Raw genomic sequence first — 21,049 nt, 5'->3', positions numbered from 1 at the left:
GTGACTCTTGATCTCAGTTCAGGGTATGATCTCACAATTCCTGAGTTCAAGACCCGCATCAGGATCTGTGCTGATGACACAAAGCCTGCTTGGGATTGTGTCTCTCTATTTCTCTGCCCCTCCCCTGCTCACTCTTTCTGTCTCTCAAAATAATAAATAAATAAACACCAAAAGAAAAGAACAGAAACTTGAGGGAGTGTGGCCTAGAGTATCATGGCTTGAGGACCATGCAACTCTAAGGAGAAGATGCCCAGAAGACGCTGAAAGCATTGCCTGCTATTGGCTTCTGCAGGGACCCTCTCTTGGAATTGTCACCTACTGGAAGGAAACCCAGTTTATGCCTTCTCTCTGGAGCAGCACACATTCAGCACAATAACTGACTGATGTGACATTACCAAGGTCAAGGTGCCCTGACTTGATTCAAAACATTTCTGAAGGACCACCTTAACTTCAGAGACCCTCTGGCACTGGCAGAAGCCCCTGGTGCTTTAGTGACTAGTATGTACTTCGACTTCTCCCCAATCCTACCTTCCTGACTCCCCTAGAGTTATTGTTGTCCAGAATACTTCCCATTTCTGCCCAGACTCTGTTTCTAGGAATCTCCACCCGTGACAGTGCCCCACATCACACCCTCTGAGCCCACCTTAGACTTCAGTCACAGCTTCAGTGGACACTTAGCACAAACTCAGACTCTCCTCAAACCAGCCAGGTCCTTCTTCAACCATGTGCTGTGCATCTTTTCACTTTCTGCCCCAGGGCCCTTGCCAGCTACATGAGAAGCCTCTTGGCCTTTATATATATGCAGAGCCTGAAACTGCAGAAGACCTAATGACCTCAAGGGAGTAGACCTTAACTGCGGGCATATGCGAGTCAGAAGATAAGTTCCCCAGCCATATGTCCTTCAGATGAAGGTGTTCTGGATGCTATTTAGAAGCTTCTAGTGGAGGGCCGTCTGGGTGGCTCAGTCGGTTAAGTGTCCAACTTCGGTTCAGGTCACGATCTCACGGCTCATGAATTCAAGCCCTACGTTGGTCTCTGTGCTGACAGCTTGGAGCCTGGAGCCTGCTTTGGATTCTGTGTCTCCCTGTGTCTTTGCAACCCCCCTCCCCACATACACACTGACTATCTCTCTTTCAAAAATAAATAAACATTATAAATTTTTTTTAAAAAAGCAGCTTCCTGTGGAATAGGACCCTTAATGCCCAAAGAGGCAACCTCAGTAATATATTGTATTGGCTTTCTTCCCCAATCCTTGTTTACCAGAACCATCTCCTGACAACTCTTGAAGCTAAGTCCTCATCTTTGCTCTGCTTGGGAAGAAACCAAACTTCTAAGTCCCATCATCAGCTAGGTGGTTGTTTCCATCTCCTACAACTTGATCTTTCTCAAAGCATGGAAATCTGGGAACTCATAAATTCTTCTTAATGGCTATATGATAAAGGGGAAATGCCATGTGCTAAAACCTAGGATCTCTGCCAGTGATATAGCAATGAATAAGATAAAACCTTATCCCTGGGGCAGCTTGAAGTTCAGTAAGTATGTGTGGCTAGAGTAGCAAGTAGGGTTGAGATAAACATTTAAAAGTAAAAGGGGAAGAGACAAAGGAGAGAGCGGTTCCATCTCATTGGATAAATCAGAAGGGGCTTCACAGAAGAGGTGGCATTTGAGAAGGGCAGAGTGGAGTGAAGAAGATCTGCCAAGGTTGGTGGAACCGGGTGAGCAAAGGCCCAGGAAGAAGGAAATCCAGGGCTGGGTGGATCACCTGGAAGAGCCCAGATGTGATGGGGTGTTAGGCATGTGGATGAAAGCCACTGGAGATTGTATTGGGGAAACTCGGGTGTCAGAAAGGGGAATCTGGGCTTTGTTCTTCTGTGAGAAGTGACCTACTGCATGTGCTGGCATTGATAGACCGTTCAGGACACGCTCTTGTCACTTAGCAAGAAGGGGAGAGGTATCTTGATATACAAACTAGCTGGATTTTTATTGGTTCCAGGAGAAAGCAGGTGGGGTAGCCTGCAGGCAACTAATCAAAAGAGCTAATTAACATTTATTGAACACTTATGATATGCCAAACCCTGATCTTTATTTGCATTATCCAGTGTAATCCTCACAACAATCTAATGAGATTGGTACTGCTACTATCTCTACTTTACAGGCAAGAAGACAGGTAGAAACAGGCTGTGTAGCTTGCCCCAAATATAGCTAGTAAGTGGCAAGGCTGTTAATGTGCCTGAGGCAAACTGGCTCCTGTGCCCAGCACTTAACCACTGTGCTGGCAGGGTGGGGTGAGGGCTAAGCAAGACTGGCAGTCAGCAAGAGCTTCTGAGGAAAGCCGTAATTCCGTCAGAGTCCTCTGCCCATCATGGGGGGGGGGGATCATAGCGCCATTTTTGGCATTACTACAAAAGTCTCCCTAGTCTTCTGTGGGTTTGAGCTGATCCATGTGTTTCCAAGCCTGCAAGTAGAGTCGGAGTCACCATCCTGGGCTGGGATTCTGTAACTCACCCTGTAGCTATTTGCAATCATTAATGTCACTATATTTAAGTCTCCAAGTTCTATCCTTTCAAAGAACTTTATCTTGAAGTAGCCCCATTAAGATCGTAATTACTCATTTAAGAAGTGTTTCCCAAACATAGATCCAGCTACTCCATGGTGTTTAGTCATCAATAATAACAATAGCTAACACAAATATATACGCACATCATATCATTAAATTCTCATAACTAAATAAGTACATTACTGTTATTATCTTTATGTTTCAAATAAAGAAATGAAGCTTTATACAAAGCAAGATAACAAAGTAAAGTTACTCAGTTTCAGAGAGTTAGAGGAACTGATAGAGCCATTTTATTAAGTCTCCTTGAAAGCAACACAAAGCTGTTCAGAAATCCACTGGGGTGATTGAGAGATCTCTGGGCTCACATCTCTGGAAGCCTATCCCATCAAGCATCACTCTTACCAGCAAGAATAATAAAGATAGTCTTCTTTACCAAATGATTCTTATGAGCCAGATCCTTTTCAATGCAGGTCCCTCTGAGTGATTCCAAGGAGTTTGGAGGCGATCTTGGAAATTATTCAAAACAATTTTAAGTTCTGGTGGAATGTGGTAAGATTTACCTATGCATTATCCACAGAATGGAAGTGGAGATACAATGAGAATGGAGGGAACAAACAGGAGAAATATTTAAAGTGTCAAATCAGTAAGTCCTCATGATGATTTGGGATGTATATATAGTGACTATGAGCAAGGGGTTCAAGATTCCATATCCCAATGATTAAGCAGATGGATGGTGGCATTTACTTAATTAAGGAAGAGCAACTTGGGGGCATCTGAGTGCCTCAGTTGGTTAAGCATCTGACTCTTGATCTTGGCTCAGGTCATGATCTCATGGTTCATGAGTTTGAGCCCTACACTGGGCTCTGTGCTGACAGCTCAGAGCCTGCTTGGGATTCTCTCTCTCCCTCTCTCTCCCCCTTCCCTGCTCACTCCTTCTGTCTCTCTCAAAATAACAAATAAACACCAAAATAAAAGAACAGCAACTTGAGGGAGTGTGGCATAGAGTATCATGGCTTGAGGACCATGCAACTCTAAGGAGAAGATGCCCAGGAGGTCAGTGGACCTAACAGGTAGGAGAGAGAGATTGGAGTAATCCACTGGGCAGGTGTTCATTGTGGTTGTATTCATGTACTGTGTTCAGAGCTGGTTACCCAGAGGGAATAGCTCAGAATCTCACTCAAAGACTGCATAGTCTATAAGGGGAGTGGACTAGTGCATATCCTACCATGTCACAGGAACTTACACATACCCTGGGTGTAGAGGGTGGCATGAAAGAAGTAATGGTCAACTGTACTATGTGGGGAATGATTAAAGGCTTTTTATAGGAAAGGTCTGAGATTCAAATCTTGAAGAAATGGACGATTTTCACAGGCCATAAGAGTAGAAAAGGGTATTTAAGGCAGCACATAAAGTTGCAGAAGAACCTACATTTCCATGGCCTGTAGTTAGGTCAGTATGCCTGGAGGGTGGGCACATGGGAGGTGGGATATGGAGAGGTTGTGATTTATGATACTGGGAGATAAGCAGAGGACAGGTGGTTGGGAGCCTGGAATGCCATGTCAAGTAGCTTAGACTACTCTCTGGTAATGGAATCCACCAAAAGAATTTAAGCAGAGGAGTGGATGATGGAATTTGGGACCTGGAAGTCAGGGGGTGCAATTAAAACCACAGGACTGGACATGATCTCTCCATGGGGGGTGGGCAAAAATACTGAAGACTGAAGATTTACTGCACAGGTAGAAAAGACTTTCATGGCCCTGTGCAGGTGGGCCCTTATACCAATTTAATCCCCATAATAATCCTATGAGGTAAGTTCACTAGAATGTAATGGGGCCATGGGATTTGAACCCAGGTCATATAGCTTCAAAGCTGATGCATCTTCACCACTCAACCATGCAGCCTCCCTGCAATGATAATAGCTAACACATGTGACGGCTTACCAGGTGTCACGCGCCTTACCTGCACTACCAATTTTGGTACTTACAACAACCCCATAAGAAAGGAGAAAATGGAGGTACAGAGGGGAGCATGTAACTTACTTAACTCACCCAAGTCAGAACAGGTAATAATTAGCCAAGTTTAATTGAAGCTTTCTGGCTTGAAGAACCGTACATGTAATGACTTTGCCCTGCCGACTCTGTAAGTGCTCCATAAATACTAGCTGAATCCATAAATGGGTGGTTGAAAGAGCAATGTTTCTAAGAATTGGCTTCTGCATCCTGAGGTTCAAGCATCACCAGGCCAAGTGCCCAGACGGTGACTTTCCACAGAAACCAGAGTATAGGGAGTAGCTTGGCCGGCTCTGACCCCAACCCGCCTGCTTCTGCAGCCTGACCCTTCCAGGGGGGGGCGTGCATCAAAGGCTGTGGGACCAGCCCGCAGCCCCCTCCTTGGCCAGGCCCCATCAAAGGCTCCTGTGCCAGGCCCTGCTCCATTCCAAGGCTGGGCAGATCAAAGGGCCCTGCAGAAGTTGGCTTTCTGGACAGCTCGAGTTCTGATCATCAATTGTCAGTTTGGCAGTGACAGCAGAGGGTCCAACATGACAGGACTGCCATAGCTAAGGCTCCTGGGGCAGACATCAGAGAGGCAGCTCCAAAGGCCAGGGAAGCTGCCTGAGGCCCCTTTGGGCATCGACCCCTGGTGGGAAGAGAGGGAAGAACTGGAGAGGCCCCTAAGGAAAATGTTTGGAGCAGGATCACTAGAGGAAAGTTGCTGCAGGCAAGAAATCTGACCTTGGCATTTTTATTCCTGCCGTGGAACCGTGAATTGGATTACCTCATGCAGCCGGGAGAACTGTTGACATGCCCACACGTGTCCACTCTGACTCGTATATATACACACATGCAAACACACATACACACACCTAAATATATACACACACCTGAATCACCCACCTGGACGTGCGTGCCTTATAAACACACCTCCACACATGCAGATTCTCACACACTCTAAAACAAGCAAAAATACTCATACACACATGCTCCCTTCCACTCATCATACTTGCCTGCAAACACACACACACACACACACACATGCACAGCCCTACACATACCTAAAAATGCAAGCACATAAGCAAACATATCTACACACTCACTCATACAGAAGAACATACTCTTTATAATATATTCTGCCAGGTTCCAGGGCCTGAATCCAATATTTTAGTCCCAGAAAGGTGAGAATCATCCTTATAAATAGGCTTTACGTGCAGAAATAGCTTATTACACATATCCTGATGCCAGCCATTCTCCAACTCTTCTGTAGAAAAATCGAGAGGAAATGTCCAAAATTGTAGCAAACAGGATTTATGTCAGCTCTTGGAAAGCCCTCTCTGCCCCTAACAGCTATTAAAAAATATCAGCACATTAGAATTCTGTTCAGTGAGGAATACTTGGTTGCCAGAAATCTGAACCAGTTGAAATATCAATTTTGCCTCAACAAATAGGTATATGCTCTGAATTAATAGATTATAGACATATATATGCCTAGCTGTGAGTCAGATTTATTGTAATTTTGGAAGCTAAAAACACTTCCACTTAAAGGGCAATTGATATCACATTTGAATTTAACTAAGGAGTAAATAGAGCAGTTTTGGTACCCAAGTTTGGTATTTGTTCAAATACCCTCCCTTTCATGGTCACAGTCACAAGACTAAGAAAAGTAGCATGGGGTCCTTTAACACCAGCCCACACCAGACCAGAGTGGGCACCTATAGGGACAGTGTGGTTCCTCACCATGTTTCTCCTCAGGAACAAGGCACTCCCTCCTCAGCTGCCTGGAATATTGGCTGCTGACGGCTCACAGCAGAATCTGTCTCCATAAATTGTCTTAAGCAGAAGGAAGCCACCTCACCCATGGCTATGCCCCCTCCCTGGGGACAGCCTGCATGCAATTACATCTTGGAAGGGACTCCCTGCTCCTAACTGGTTGGTATGAGTATATAAATGTCCAGCCCCTTTGCCCCAAACGGGACAATAAAGGATTACCTCAGTTCCAGAACTTTCCATGGGATCAGTTGAGGCCTCTGTTGCAACTGCATCACAGTGCAACATCTTCCCCTCTCCAACTTCCTTCCTTCACTCACAGGTATAGCTCCTGAAAGCACTCCTCAATAAATGTCATGTGCCTAAATCTCAGAGACGCAGAATCTGTCTCCCAGTGAACTTGACCTATAGCAGCATCTTTCTTCAGTGCTCTGATGTTCTTGTGTATTCCTCTTTCCCTCACATACCCAAATATCAGCAAATTGATTAATAATGTAGCCCTAAATTCTTTATCTCTCATCGCCTCCATGGCTACCACTCTGGTAAGAGCCACCTCTCTCCTGGCCCATTTGCAATTTGGGCCTGTCTCCAGACTGGCCACCACACTTCTGCTCTTGACCTCCACACAGTAATGAAGGCAATCTGTCGAAACATAGTCTAATCATATTGTTTCTTTGTTCAAAAATCTCTAGTGGCTTCCCATCTTTTTCAAAAAATAATAAAAATTAAAAAATCCAAAGTCCTTACCATGCATTCAGGATTTCCATGGCCTGGACCTCTGCTCCGTCTACGAGTTCACCTCTTGCTCCTCCTCCCTTGTCCATTCCTCTCCAGCCCCACTGCCTTTCTTGCTGCACCTTGAGCACATCAAGCCTGGGGCTGTCACAGGATCTTTGCACTTGATGATCCCTCTTCAATAAGGACTCCTGGGACTTTTTCCTTCCCTTCGTTTGGTTCTCTCCTAAATGCTATCTTAGCCAAGAGGCCTTTTCTAACTCTCATTTTAAATATCACAGTCCCATCCTTCTCTTGCTGGCTTTTCTTCATTGCACTTATCACCATGTAACATATTATTTATGTATTTATAATCTGTGATGTGCCCTCACATTTGCCCCCGTGGCCTTCATGGCAAGCCACTCGCCCCCTTTACACATACTCCTAGCACTTGTTCTTCTGGGACTCCAGTGGAGATCCAGATGTGGGGACCTAGATTCCTCTGAGCAAAGTCAGTATCTCTACCACCTCACCCCTTTAACATTGGCTCTCTTCCACAGCAGCTTTCTCGTCATGCTTAGATCCATCATTTCTTCTTCCAGGCCTTCATCAGGCCCATTCGTGACTACAGAATTGAACATGCAATGGCTTAGGTGGGAGCCAATCTGTGCCCCAGCCCCATTGGGGCTTCTGGGTCTTCTGGGGTCTTCTGGGTCCTGGGCTTGGAACCCAAGGCTGAGCCACCTTGATTTGCAACAGGCTTTAGTGTCTATTCATCTCAGAAAAAGCCAGGAGGCTAAGTCAATAACCAAAGGAAACCAAATATGGGGCAAGACCTCAGTAACCCAGTACCCTTGATGTGGCTATATATCTGTAGCCCAGCAGAGCCTGGCGGGCTCCGGTGACTGATTCCAAACATTCTGAGAAGACTCATGAGGGATGAAGTAACAACTGAATGAGACACAGAAGAAATCCCTCTCCTTCATCCTCCACATCTATCCATACACCAAAATATCTGGATTCTGACTCTTGAAATTCTCTCTAATCTAACCCCTTCACTGCTTTCCCCAATGCCACTGGCATAATTCAGAACCTCAAATAACTTGCACGTATTAGCAAGATAATAATGTGAAATTTTAACNAAAGTCGGACGCTTAACCGACTAAGCCACTCAGGTGCCCCTCATTTTTATTTCTACACAGCCCTCAGTCTTCCCCTTATCAAAACTAGAACATCAGTGGGGCGCCTGGGTGGCTCAGTGAGTTGGGTGTCCAACTTCTCCTCAGGTCATGAACTCATGGTTAGGTTTGTGAGTTCAACTCCCACATCAGGCTCTCTGTTGTTAGCACAGAGCCTGCTTGGGATCCTCTCTTCCTCTCTCTCTTTGCTCTTTCCCCGCGCCTGTGCACATGCACACACTCTCTCAAAAATAAGTAAACATTTAAAAAATTACAAACAAAACACAACAAAACTAGAACATCAAGCCTGAACATCCACTGCCTCGAAGTAAGGGAGTTATAGTAGAAATGCAAAGAGAAGTAAGTTAATTATTGGTGTAGTAGCCAAACCCTAGCCTAAATAAGAGATTAGAACATTTCCTGCAAGGGTAAGGTTTAGCTGAGTTGGAAGAATAGGCAGAGAGTCAGAGAGGGAATGAACAAAGCGGATGCCTGTGTGGGCTTCTGAGAGGGGTCCCTGTGTCCTACCTGCCCAGCTGAGCCCGGGGGTGGGGAGGAGGTGACTGTTCTCCTCTTTGGTGCTGGGATCTGAGAGCAAGCGGGGCCTGTGCCTCACTTCCCATCTTTAGCCTGACAAGATGCCAGCACCGACAATTCAGTGACCCACCTGATGGGAACAGCACGGCTGGTAAAACTGCTTAGCAGATTAGACATAAGGCCTAATGTCTTATGTTCCAGACCCAGTGAACCTCCAGAATAGTCCGAATGCTGTGGACCAAAAGCACCTGCTATCTAGAAGATGAAAAGCCTGCACAATGACCTGTGTGAATCAGGTTTGTGCCAGATAAGGGCCTGGGTGCCCCAGCAGATGCCAGCATGAACAGATGATAGCCACTACCACTGTCCCTCGATCCCCATCTTGTTCTTACCCCACAGCTTCAGGCTATAGAACTCCCTCCCCACGCTGAACTTAATAAAGCCTTGCAGAGAAGAAAAACGGGGAGAAATACCTGAACTGAGATTAAATTTCTACCAAGATTGGATTTGGGTTCAAGTTTGTTAGAAAATAAACTTCAGTTTTTTGCACATCTCATATTGTGACCTGGGAGATTTTACCAGCTGCCTAACACTACTCAGTAGTATCCTATCTGATCTGTCTGTCTCTATTTCCTGCTCTTCCTTCTACACAAGGACCAGAAGGACACTTATTAAGCATGGATATGACTGTGCCTCTCTTGGAAAGAAGCCATGTTTTCAAGGAGGCAGGCCTGGGTTCAAATCTTGACTCTGCTGGATACCAACTGTTCTAAGGCATGTCTCTCCAACTTTGTGAGCCTCATTTTACACCCTTATGAAATGGAATAATCCTAGGGCCTATCTCCTCAGATACCTGTAGGATCCCTGAGGTGATACAGGTCCTGGCACAGACTAGTTGTTCAGTTAATATTGGCTGGTCCCCAGTGTACTGTGGGGTCTATCACCTCCTTAGTTTTTTTACATGTGTTTCTCCTTTCCCACCTCCCCGAAGAAAAGCAAAACCTCTCCCAACTACCACTTTATTCTTTGAGACCTCAGCTGGGCTATCTTCTTCTGTGCCTTGTCCCCCCACCCCCCAGATAGGTTTAAGGATTTCTTGGTGGTAGACCCTCATTTTCCCAAGCTCAGCCTCATCACAGCATTCATTATACACTCTTACTTACTTGTTTAGAATTAATCCTCCATCCCTCCAGTGGGATGCCCATCCCTTACAACCCTGGGCTCCCGTTACTCCAGAGAGGGCCCAAGGGGCAAGAGGAAGTCCTTCTGAAAGACAATGGTGGGGAGAGGGTCAAGGGTTCAAGTCGAGGAACAGGTGGGCTTGCCATCTTGCCCATGGTTCCTGTGAGAGTCCTTTGTGACCCATGGGCCCAGAGCGGCCTGGCATCCCAGTGGCTGGGATGCAGGGTTTCCAGGTCAACTTTCATCTTTGTACATGGTGTTTGTCCCTTTGATCCTTGAGCACATCAAACAAAGCTCACTAATCAATGGCTTCCTCCTTGTCTTTCAGAGTGCATCATCAAACACAGCCTGCATCTCTCCCTGCTTCCCTCCCCCCCGCCCTGCTTTCCAGTCAGAGGCATTTGCTCTACAAGGCCCAGACTGTGGCCCACCTATCACCCCCCCTCCCCACCTAGTGCAGGTGTGACTGTTTAATTTCTTTAATTCAAATGAGTGTAGGGATATGTCAGCACTCACTCACTGATACATCCTGGTTCTTACCTCTCACCCAGGCCCTTGGGCGGAAGTGACATGAAAAATATACTGTGATTGCCTGGCTCTTGGCCTAAGAAGGACCCAGTAATGAAAGAAGCAGGAGAAAGATAAACAGGGCTGAGGGCAAAAATGAACCTTTCTGATCCTATTTCCCTTTGTGTAACTGTAATATTACTTCCTGCCCCACTTACCTCACAAGGCTGAAGTGAGGATTGAGGAAGTTAATGGATGTCAGAGTTACTTTTGGATACATATTGGGTTTGTCTGGTCCTTCTAGACCTTACATTTTGGCAAAACTCAGGTAAGGCTTCTGGACAAGCAAGTGTCCCCAGTCTTCCCAGTGTGCCTGGTCCTCAGGGATTTCCTGGGATGTGGGAATATCAGTGTTAAAACTAGGGAAGTCCCAGCCAACCCAGATGGGTTGGTCACTCTACAAAGAGGTAGCACTAGAGAATGGCTGTTGTGGGCTAAATGGTGTCCCTCCCAAATTCATATGTTGAAGCCCTAACTACCAGTATCTCGTATCTCAGAATGTGATTATACTTAGAGATAGTTTTTTAAAGAGATGATCAAGTTAAAAAATTAGGACTTCAGGGTGGGCCCTAATCTAATCTGACTGTTATCCTTATAAGAAGGGAAAATCTGGACACAAAAAGACAGCAGGTACACGCGCACACACATGTGAAAAGGCGGGCATCTACAAGCCAAGCAGACAGGCCTCCGAAGAAACCAGCCCTGCTGACATCTTGACTTCTTACTCTTAGGTTTAAGTCTCCAGAACTGTGAGAAAATAAATTTCTTTTTTTTAAAAAATGCTTATTTATTTTTGAAAGAGTTCAAGCAGGAGAAGGGCAGAGAGGGGAGGATAGAGGATCTGAAGCAGGCTCTGCACTGACAGCAGTGAGTCTGATATGGGACTCGAACTGACAAACCGCAGGAACATGACCTGAGCCCAAGTCAGATGCTCAACTGACTGAGCCACCCAGGCGCCCTGAGAAAACAAATTTCTGTTGCTTCAGCCACCCAGTCCTGGTATTTTGCCAAGGCAGCACAAGTTGACTAACAGAGAAGCTCACATAGCGTACACTTAAGTATCCGAACATTGCACATCAAGAAAACAAACTGGTGAATAAAATGTTTCTATCTTGTCACATACACCTTTGTAAAGAGCTGAGAGACACATTAGAATTTAGAATTCTCAGGAGTCTATGCCACTCCTGCTTAGGTATAGTAGAACTCACCTCTGTTCCCCTAGGTTATGACCTCCCCCCATTCTCCCCATGCCTACACTAAGAACAGGAATTCTGCTCTACTCACAACCTCTACAAACAGCCACCTCTTGGTCACCCTTCAGACCCAGAGGTGTGCACACTGAAAGTGGGGTCCCTTCAGAGAATATAGGCAACTGTAGGCCTTGAAGCAGACTCAGGGGGCATTTAAGCTGGAATTATAGAGTCCCAGATGCCCACAGCATAGTCTACAAGAAGAGGCTGAGGACTCTAGGCTGATACATCCCCTCAGGTCCTCAAATTCTTCTTTAAGGGGACTGGCCTGGGTGAACCAGAGTAGAGCCCTCTAAAGTGTCGCTCAGGGCAGGATTCTCTGCCACCCTGGTTGGAAAACAGTACTTTCAGAAAACCAGATTCCATGCCCGTGGTGTGGCATGCCATCCAAGCCCAGAAATGGGAGAGTGCTCCAACCAGGAGAGAAAGAAGGAGCCAGTCAAGGAGAAGTGGGATTTGAACCCATGCTGTCTGGTTCCAGGGTCTACATTCTTCACTATTGTGCCCTGCTGCCTGCCAAGAGCAGGGGTCAGAGGAGATGCCCAGAGTGGGAGCGGTCAGGACAGTCTCCTGTAGGAAATGCATGGACGAACAGAGGTGATTCCCTAGAGGTGGGCACTCTGGGACACTCCCCTGAGGGGCACATCTCAAGAATTTGAACTCAGGAGAAAATTCTTGAGACATGTGCATCCCAGAGTGTCCATCTTAAAAGCCCTCACTCATTAGATCTCTGTCTTCTAATGATGATTATTTTTAAAAAAACTTTTTTAATGTCAATTTATTTTAGACAGAGAGAGAAAGAGAGGGGTAGACAGAGGAGAGAGACAGAGAGAGAGAGAGAGAGAGAGAGAGAATGAGTGGGGGAGGGGCAGAGAGAGAGGGACACAGAATCCAAAGCAGGCTCCGGACTCTGAGCTGTCAGCACAGAGCCCGACATGGGGCTTGAATGCACAAACCTCAAGATCATGACCTGAGCCACCCAGGCTCCCCTCTGATGATGATTATAATAAATGTAATAAATACATTTTCCACACACGTTAGAGAAATAGAGGTGACCACACATGAAAGAAAGTGTTTTCATGTAAGTCACACTTATGAACAGTATTGGCTTCAGGTTAAGAATAGCAAACTAAGGCTGGGAGAGGGGACATGGTGAGTCAGAGGTGGTGGAGTTGGGGTTTGACTCTGGCACCCAAGCGCATTTTAATTGTGGCACATTTGAGGCAATCTACAGTGGCACTAAATTATGTCCATTCATTCAGACAGGCATTTATTAAGAGTGTTTCTGTGCCAGGCATCGATTAACTGCCAGAATAGAGATGTGGACAAGATTCTTCTCTGCTTGAGTGGCTCACAGGCCACGGGGGAACTAGGCAGGTGACTATGACAGTAGGAGTTGAGAAGAGTCAGCCATAAAGAAACACAGGGAGGACCCAGCGTGTTCTGTGACGGCAACCCCAGATGATTCAACTGGACCTTTAAAGCTAAGTAAGAAGTGGCAGAGAACAGGAAGAAGAAGAGCCTTGCAAACAGAGGGAATGAGCTTGCAGAGGGGAGATCTGAGAGAAGAGGAGCTGCTTGGACTTCCCTGAGCTTGAACCAGGGGTGGAGGGCGGAGGGAGAGGTGATTGCTGGGCCGATGAAAGTCTGGTTAGATACAAGGGAGCCCGGGTCAGATCTTAATCCAGGAAATGACCGGATCAGACATGGGCTGTGATCTGTATCAAGTGCCTCTCACTTTGGGCTGAAATAGCTTCTTTCCTTGTTTCCGTTCCCCTTCACTGTCTTTGAGTTTCTCAGGAACTGAGTTTTATCATTGCCCCAGTGCCTTTTGCTGAATGAATGAATGAATGAACTCTGCTACCTGTTTGTATTCTCCTATTTGAGCTTCCTTTTCTCCCACACTCTTCCTGATTTTAGTTAAGAACTGAACGTGGGCTCAGTACACAGGCCCTGAGGCTGTGAGTCTGTGTGTGTATGTTTTACAGCAGCCAAACCAAATAAACAAACACATGGCAGAACCCCAGGCGTGCTGCTCCTACACTTGGCACAGCCAGCTGGCACGTGGCTGCCCCTCCCCAGCCGCCCCAGCTCCTCCCTCCCTCTGGAGTCAGCCTAGAGGCTTGGCGGTGGTTTTGGGAAGCCCCTTCCCCTCTCCAGCAGCAGCGGGACTCCAGGCACACACTGATACGCTCCTTTTAATTAGAGGGAATTTGAAATCACTTCTGTCTGGGAACTCTGGAGAATTGGTTGGCAGCGCCTAAGATAGAGGGGGCCCACCGACAGGGCGGTGACTCCAGTACCAGGGAGAGGAAAGGGGTGCGAACCCCCGCCCCGACTGGGCTTTCTGCTCCCTTGTACTCATTCCAACTGGATTAACTGCCCATCCCCTACTGATTGCTCTGGGGACCCCTAAAGTTTCCTTTTGGGGAGTTGCCCAGCTCTTTAAGAGTCTCAAGTCAAAATCAGCGCACAAATAGCGCTCACTGGAGCTTTTCCTGCATTTCTCCACATCAGCACATGACAGCCCTATTTTCAGGGCCCCGGGTCAGAAGCTGCAGCAAGTTCTCAACCCCTCTTCCCTCACTCTACAGCCACCGTCTCCAGGCATCGCCTACTTTACCACCAAATGGCTTCAAAATCCATCTCCTTCTTTCCATCCCCTTGCTATTGTCCAAGTTCATGTGCCCCTCATCTCCGCTTGGACTTGTACAACTACCTCCTACTGTCTCTTTGCCTTCAGTCTTTCTCTAACCCCTTCTCCTTTCCAGGTGCCATTTTAATCTAAGTCACTATTTGACCCAGTCACTCCTTAACCAAAAAACAAAAGCAAAAAAGAAGGAAAAAAAAAACCCCACAAAACCTTAATGTGGTTCCTACAAGAGAAATCCTGTGTTGTTTTTCAGTCACTGTTCTTCTCTCTTAACACAACCATCCACATTATAGGAGGCTGCTGAATAAAGACCACATTTCCCAACTTCCTTTGCAGAAAGGCACAGTCATGTGACTCATGTCCGACCAATAAGATTTACCTAGAAATGGAACGTATGACTTTTAGCAGTGTCTTTACTGGGAAATATTATGCTTTTCATTATACTTCCTTACTTCCATCCTTACAGGATGGAATTCAGATGTGATGGCTGGAGCTGGAGTAACCATATTGGGTCATAAAGTGACCTTGGTAATGAAGGTTGTGCACAGTAAGATAGAAACACACCATAGATCACTTATGCAAACCCTGTCTTTTTCTTCCTGTCACATGAGAAAGGAATAAACTTTTATACTGATTAAGCCATCAATATTTGAGGGTTTTCTGACACTCCAGCTAATCCTAATTCTAATGAACACCTATCTACTGTAGGGGTGTGGAAAACAAATGCCACCAGAAGCCAGGCAGGCAACATAACTTAGTAACACCTTCATGGAGCAGCATGGAGTAGGACTGGGGATGGACTTGTTTATTCATTCTTTTTTTTTTTTAATTCAGTCATTCTGTTTTTTATTTAACAAGTATTTATAAAGCCCATTGTGTGTCAGGCATTCTTAGGCACTGGGAAGGCAGAGACAAATAAGACTTGGTCCCTTCTTAGAGGAGATCCTGTCTGGTTGGAGCAGACATTGTAAAAAGAGTAATATAGAAAAGGGTTATGGGGACTGTGATGGCTGATGTACAAATGGTGGTGGAGGCAACAAAAGAGATTGGAGGCAATTCTAAAAAAAAGATCTGAAAACAAAACTTCAAAGGGAAGGTAACCTCTTACCCCACAGATAAGTAAAGAAGGGATAGGGGTGCCTGGATGGCTCATTTGGTTGAGCATCAGACCTTGACTCAGGTCATGATCTCACAGTTCATGGGTTTGAGCCCCGTGTTGGGCTCTGTGCTGACAGCTCAAAGCCTGGGGCCTGCTTCAGATTCTGTGTCTCCCCACTCTCCACCCCCCCATCCCTGCTCTCTGCCTCTTCTCTGCTTATGTGCTCTCTCTCTCTCTCTCAAAAATAAACATTAAAAAAAAATTTAAAGACAGATAAACAAAGATTATGAGGATTTGGTTCCCTGATGTTGCCATTCTACAATCTGTGGAATACAACCCACTTGGGCTCTCCACAGAAAGCAGTGGGGAGAGGAAATTAGTACAGCATAAAGGAAACTTAGGATTTAGTTCTATAGCCTTTTTTCTAACTGAGCCCTTTATAGGATTTGATAATATAGGGGAATCCTAGCTCCTTCCTGACAGTACCATGCTGTAGATGACCTGATGTTCAGGAACTAGAGTCACTTTGCAAGATCTGACATGTAGTAGGTGCTTAGTAAATTTTGGTGTAGTAAGGGAAGTCTTCCTGAGGGTTTTTGTCTCTCTGCTACTCTTCTGCTCAAGGAAGTTTGGGAGGTATTAAAAATATGTAATAATCCAGTATTGCCCAGAATTGCACTGATAATCAGATCAGATATCGGGTGTAAACAACCCATTTGGCATTATCTGTGTGGACCAGCGTACATCAGCCCTTCCTAGAGGAGGCTTTTTAAAATAACAGCGTTGGGGCTCCTGGGTGGCTCAGTTAGTTAAGCATCGTACTTTGGCTCAGGTCACTATCTCACGGTGTGTGAGTTCAAGTCCTGCGTCGGGCTCTGTGCTGTCAGCTCAGAACCCACCTCAGATCTTCTGTTCCCCTCTCTCTATCCCTGCCCTGCTCCCACCCATGCTCTCTCTATCAAAAATAAATAAAAATATTTAAAAAAATAGCAGCATAAAAGTGACTGGCCTGAATTTTTATGAGCATTAGAAGAACAGTCAAAGCAGGAATGACAAAGGCACAAGGCACATAGATGGTGGCCTGTCACCAATTTTCACTCTGTACTTACTTACTGCTACTTAATCTTGGGATGCATCCCAACTCGAATTTCACCATGGTCCAGTGGCATTACTAGGGCTGGGCTGGGGCAATTAAGACCCTGAACAGATCAAGCCATCTCTGGGCTTCCATGGCTACTGTGAGGGGCTCAGAACCCACACAGGGGTCCTTTCCACTCTTGAAACAGAGCAAGGGATTTCCTGCTCTAGACTTGGCATGGGATTCCTTCTTCCTCTTCCCCTTTCCATCTTTCACAATCCCTGTTTCTCCAAACTGTCCTAAAATAACCACAGGGAACACATACCTGACATATTTTCCTCTCTGAAGCACTTTCCTTGTGGGAAAACTCTCTGCAAAGAATGCCTTAAGAGAAGAGAAATGAACAAGGCTGAGCTGCATGCGTCAGCCGATAAGGACCTTGGAAATAACTCCACCAGCTGCTCATTTCCAAAAGCGGAAAGCCGAGACCCAGAAAACTGGAGTGGGTTGCCCAAAAACACACAGAGCACTTAACAAAATTCTTCAGCAGTTTCAAGTGTGTGTACTGTCAGGCTTTTTCTCTGTCTACACCTTGTAAACATGTTTTGAACAGATGGAAGCGTTATCTGTCCACCGCTGTTAACCCCAGGCACACACCTCTCTGTGGTAGGGGGACCTTCAGGGGACAGGGTCCTCCGGGACCCTCTCTGGTCCAAGGGTGTCAGGAGACATGAGTGGGTCTGGAAAGCCACATGGAGAGAGGCAGGGGTGCTGGTCAGGAAAGCAGCAGGGAGCCCAGGTGAGAGGAGGGGCTGGGCTTTTCCCTCCCTGGTCTGTAAGCTTTGAACCTCTTGGGCCCAGCAGGTGGGCAGCAGGCTGGGGGCATTAGCATTTGTTTTTCCACTTTGATCTTTTGTCTTTTAAGTGTTGTGGAAGATCTTGTTGGCTGGAGCCCGCCTAAGAAAATCCGTGTGAGAATGTGGCTTCCGTGTTGTGCAACCCAGTCTGTTTTCTTCGAAGCCCACTGATAGTCTCACTGGATCCCACAAGTCAATTTTCTTGTACTTCCTGCCTCTCAATTTTCCTCCTCCACAAAGTAGGAGGCTTGCGCTAGCCCAGTGATTTTCGAACTTCACCTGCTAGCCGCAGAATCTCCCCCTTTCCCCTTCAATTCACAGCTGGAAGCCCAATACTCAAAAAAAAGCACAGCTGCTCTGACCAAAACTGGACATAGGGTCTTTCCCTGTGGGGCCAAACTTGAGATCCCCTTCCTGAGGTGGGTGACCCCTATCCCAGTGGAAGTGCTGTGAAGACAGCCTCAAAAATCTCTACACTAGATGACCTTGAACTCCCCCTCCTGTTCTCCTTTACAATTCTAAAGCAAGCGCTATCAATTAGAGACTCTAGTCTCTAATTATATAAAGGAACTTACTCAAAGTCCTAAATGACATGATTTGCCCCAAGTTGTAGAGCGACTTCGCCGATTTTCCTCTCAAGTCTCATCCCCCCGGTCACACCTCCACGTGAAGACCTGCACTCTAGCCAAATAGAAATTTTTAGAGTTCCCCACCTATGACATTTTCATTCCTCTGTGCCCTGCTAAATTCCCTTCCTTCTACCCAGAGAACAGTTCATACTTTTGTCAGACTATTGAATGTGGACATATGTTTTTACACTGGTCTCAGTGGCACCTCTTCTCTGAAGATTGTCCCAAATCGCACACCCCTTTTTCTTTTGTGCTTGCACTGTGCTCTGTGGCTGCCTCTGTCATAATATGTCCCATAGTCATGGATGACTTACCCCCTTGGCTCTTCTTCTAGAGAGCCATGGATCTTATATCCCTTTCCTGGACTTTTCAGGATATCTTGCACATAGGAGATATTAAAATCTGTGTAGTGAATGAATGGATAAAGCAGTCAGGGGCAATGTTGGGACTGGGGTACTGGGCTTTTGAAGCCACAACATCAACATTACAACAGTCATGGAGCAACTTCCATCTTGTTCTCTTGTTGTTTGCTGATTCTGCCCCCCTCTTCCCCCCCCCCCCCGTTTTATCCTACTATTCAACTCCAAGCAGCAGACATTTTAAATGCAACGATGTCCTCAACTGGCTTAATACAACCAGCCTCATCTGCCAAGGAGGGATCAGTGTGGTCAAGGTTTAAAACACACAGGGCAAATATACCCTAGGAAGCCATTCAGCAGAAGTTGCAAAGACAGCCGGCCCCTCCTATGTGACAGGGGCTTTATGCAAGGGAGGAGAACTAAGTTCTCTGCCCGCTTCATCCCTTTTGTCCTGCTTTCTACCACCTCAGGATCTGTGTTGACAGCTCAGAGGCTGGAGCCTGCTTCTGATTCTGTGCCTCCTTCTCTCTCTGCCCCCTCCCCGTTCACACTGTCTTTCTCTCTCTCTCAAAAAGAAAAAAAAACATTAACAATTTTTAAAAATAAACAAACAAATAAATTTTGTATCATCTTTTGTATTCCCGATGACTTAGGAGAAATACTTACCCTTCTGGTGATGGATTGAGTGCTCCTGCCACGTAGCCATTGTGCTTCCTCATATCATCCTCCCAACAGCCCAGGGGTACATTTTCATAGTCTAACACTCTTCAGAGAACAAGAGCCCTTTCCTTAGGGGCCTCTTGCCATCTGGCTGCTTCCTGGGGCCGGAAGTAAGGGGCAGGGACAAGGCTGGAGGAAATGCTGTGCTCTGATATTGAAAAAGAGAACAGAAGAGTAGTTACCCTAAGCCTCCTTGTGTTGGTAGGTGCTCCTACCACTGAGGGATCTACCACAGGGGCCAGGAAGAGGTTGTCTACAGTGTCTGTAGAAACTTAGTTCAGAGGTTTATGGATTCTCTTAAGCCTCTGGGTCCCAGGAAGGTCCAGAGTTCAGATTCTGGACGTGCACTATGTATCCATTACAGTACTATGCTGTGGGGCATCAGACGTAGACAACCACATCACTGCCCACCAGGGTCTGAAGATCAGATATAGTGCAGTCATGGGGTCGTGGGACCCACGTGTCTCCTTGCTGGAACATGGATAGAATTCTGAACCAAAAGTGACTGAGAGAAGCTTTGTGATCTGTTGTCCACTGACCTGGTTGTGTTTTTGTCTGAGAGCTGAAAGTATTTGCAGTGCGTTCTTAATCTTTCATCTGTAGTTGCTCAACCTTACTTTGCCTTCATCATTTGCTCACCTTATCAGCCATGCTTACACTAGTGAATTGCATCTAACTGGTGCTTTTGTCCTCGTTTGCCATGGAATCAGCATGTGAAAATGCAACTTCCAGCACGATATGAACATGCTATTGTTACCTTCAATGATGCCCCCTATTAATAACTGTGGTCCAAGGGAGGACTGAATCAAATGAAATAATATATAAAATGTATTAAGATTGTGTCAGGCACATAAGAGGCATTCAATATATATTAGCCATTATCATTAGAAATCTGTATCTTTCAAGTTACCTGGAAGAAGTCCTTTATTTAGAAGACTTTCTTGGCTGTCATTGTCAAATGGTTCTTTGACTATAGCAGCTGGGGCTTGGGCCACCCACCTCCTGCCATTGTTGCTTTCCCTGCTTAGCAATTTTCTTCCCACCTCTGAGCGGGTCATACCTGCTCTTCACTCACCACCCCATTCTTACCGTGAATTGTCTATAGGGGCAGAGAAATGTGCGTTTCCTATTAAATTTTAACCACACATTGAGGACAGTGAGAGGCTATTTGTCTATTCAGCAAATACTATGAGCCCTTACTCTGTGCTGGGTGCTGTGCAGTAGGTGCTGAGATTAGAGAGATAAGTAAATCACAGCCCCTGCCCTTCAGAAACTCTGATATGTAAACAAAGTAGAGTGTGTTAACTACATCCACGCATGAACAAAGCATCCCTGTGCATTATGGCAAATGTACCTGGACACTCCTATGAAAATTATCCTATCTGAATAAAGGACTAGCAACAGCCCCCCCTCCCATTTTCTCCCAAATCAAAACAAAATTGCATGATATTATGTACCAGGTTAGAGGATTGTTAAACAACTATTAACTCATTATCATCACCCCACCTATTTTCCTCACTCACTTTGGGCATGGTCACATGACCTGCTTTGGTAAAAGTGACAGTTTTTAGTTCCTGACCTTCCGTTTTGAGAAGCATCCTGTGTTTCTACTTGCTCCTCTGAGAACTTCTGACCTTCCCTGTGAATGTGCTCTCAAGAGCTGCTACCCTCTGGCATGGACCCACAGGGAGCTATGTGGAGCACACCTGAATTTCCCCCCAAGCCTGAAGCAGGGCCATCCCAGTGACCTGAAGATACATGTGCACAAAATCAATGCTCATTTTTTATGTGCTTGTTTGTTACATGGCCAAAGCTGACTAATAATGTCTTTAGGATTTCGCTCCATCTGCCTTCATCCTCCTTCTTTAGGCTTATCTCCCTCCAACCACACTGAATGACTCCCCTCTT

General features: G+C 46.0%; 1 long non-coding RNA gene across 1 annotated transcript in view; it reads right to left on the bottom strand.

The window, feature by feature from the left end:
* The window catches only part of LOC144229097 (uncharacterized), a 44,900-nt gene extending 25,493 nt beyond the window's left edge, over positions 1–19,407 (bottom strand). The window contains exons 1-2 of the long non-coding RNA XR_013334351.1: positions 19,088–19,407; positions 18,377–18,464 (exon numbers count right to left, since the gene is read on the bottom strand). This is a non-coding gene — a long non-coding RNA (uncharacterized LOC144229097). The remainder of the gene's footprint in view (positions 1–18,376; positions 18,465–19,087) is intronic.
* Positions 19,408–21,049: the final 1,642 nt, after the last annotated feature.

Source organism: Crocuta crocuta, unplaced genomic scaffold (assembly GCF_008692635.1).
Source record: "Crocuta crocuta isolate KB4526 unplaced genomic scaffold, BGI_CrCroc_1.0 scaffold233, whole genome shotgun sequence".
Taxonomy (NCBI): Eukaryota; Metazoa; Chordata; class Mammalia; order Carnivora; family Hyaenidae; genus Crocuta; species Crocuta crocuta.
The sequence above is the reverse complement of the archived record's forward strand: the minus strand, read 5'-3'. Positions and strand labels throughout refer to the sequence as shown.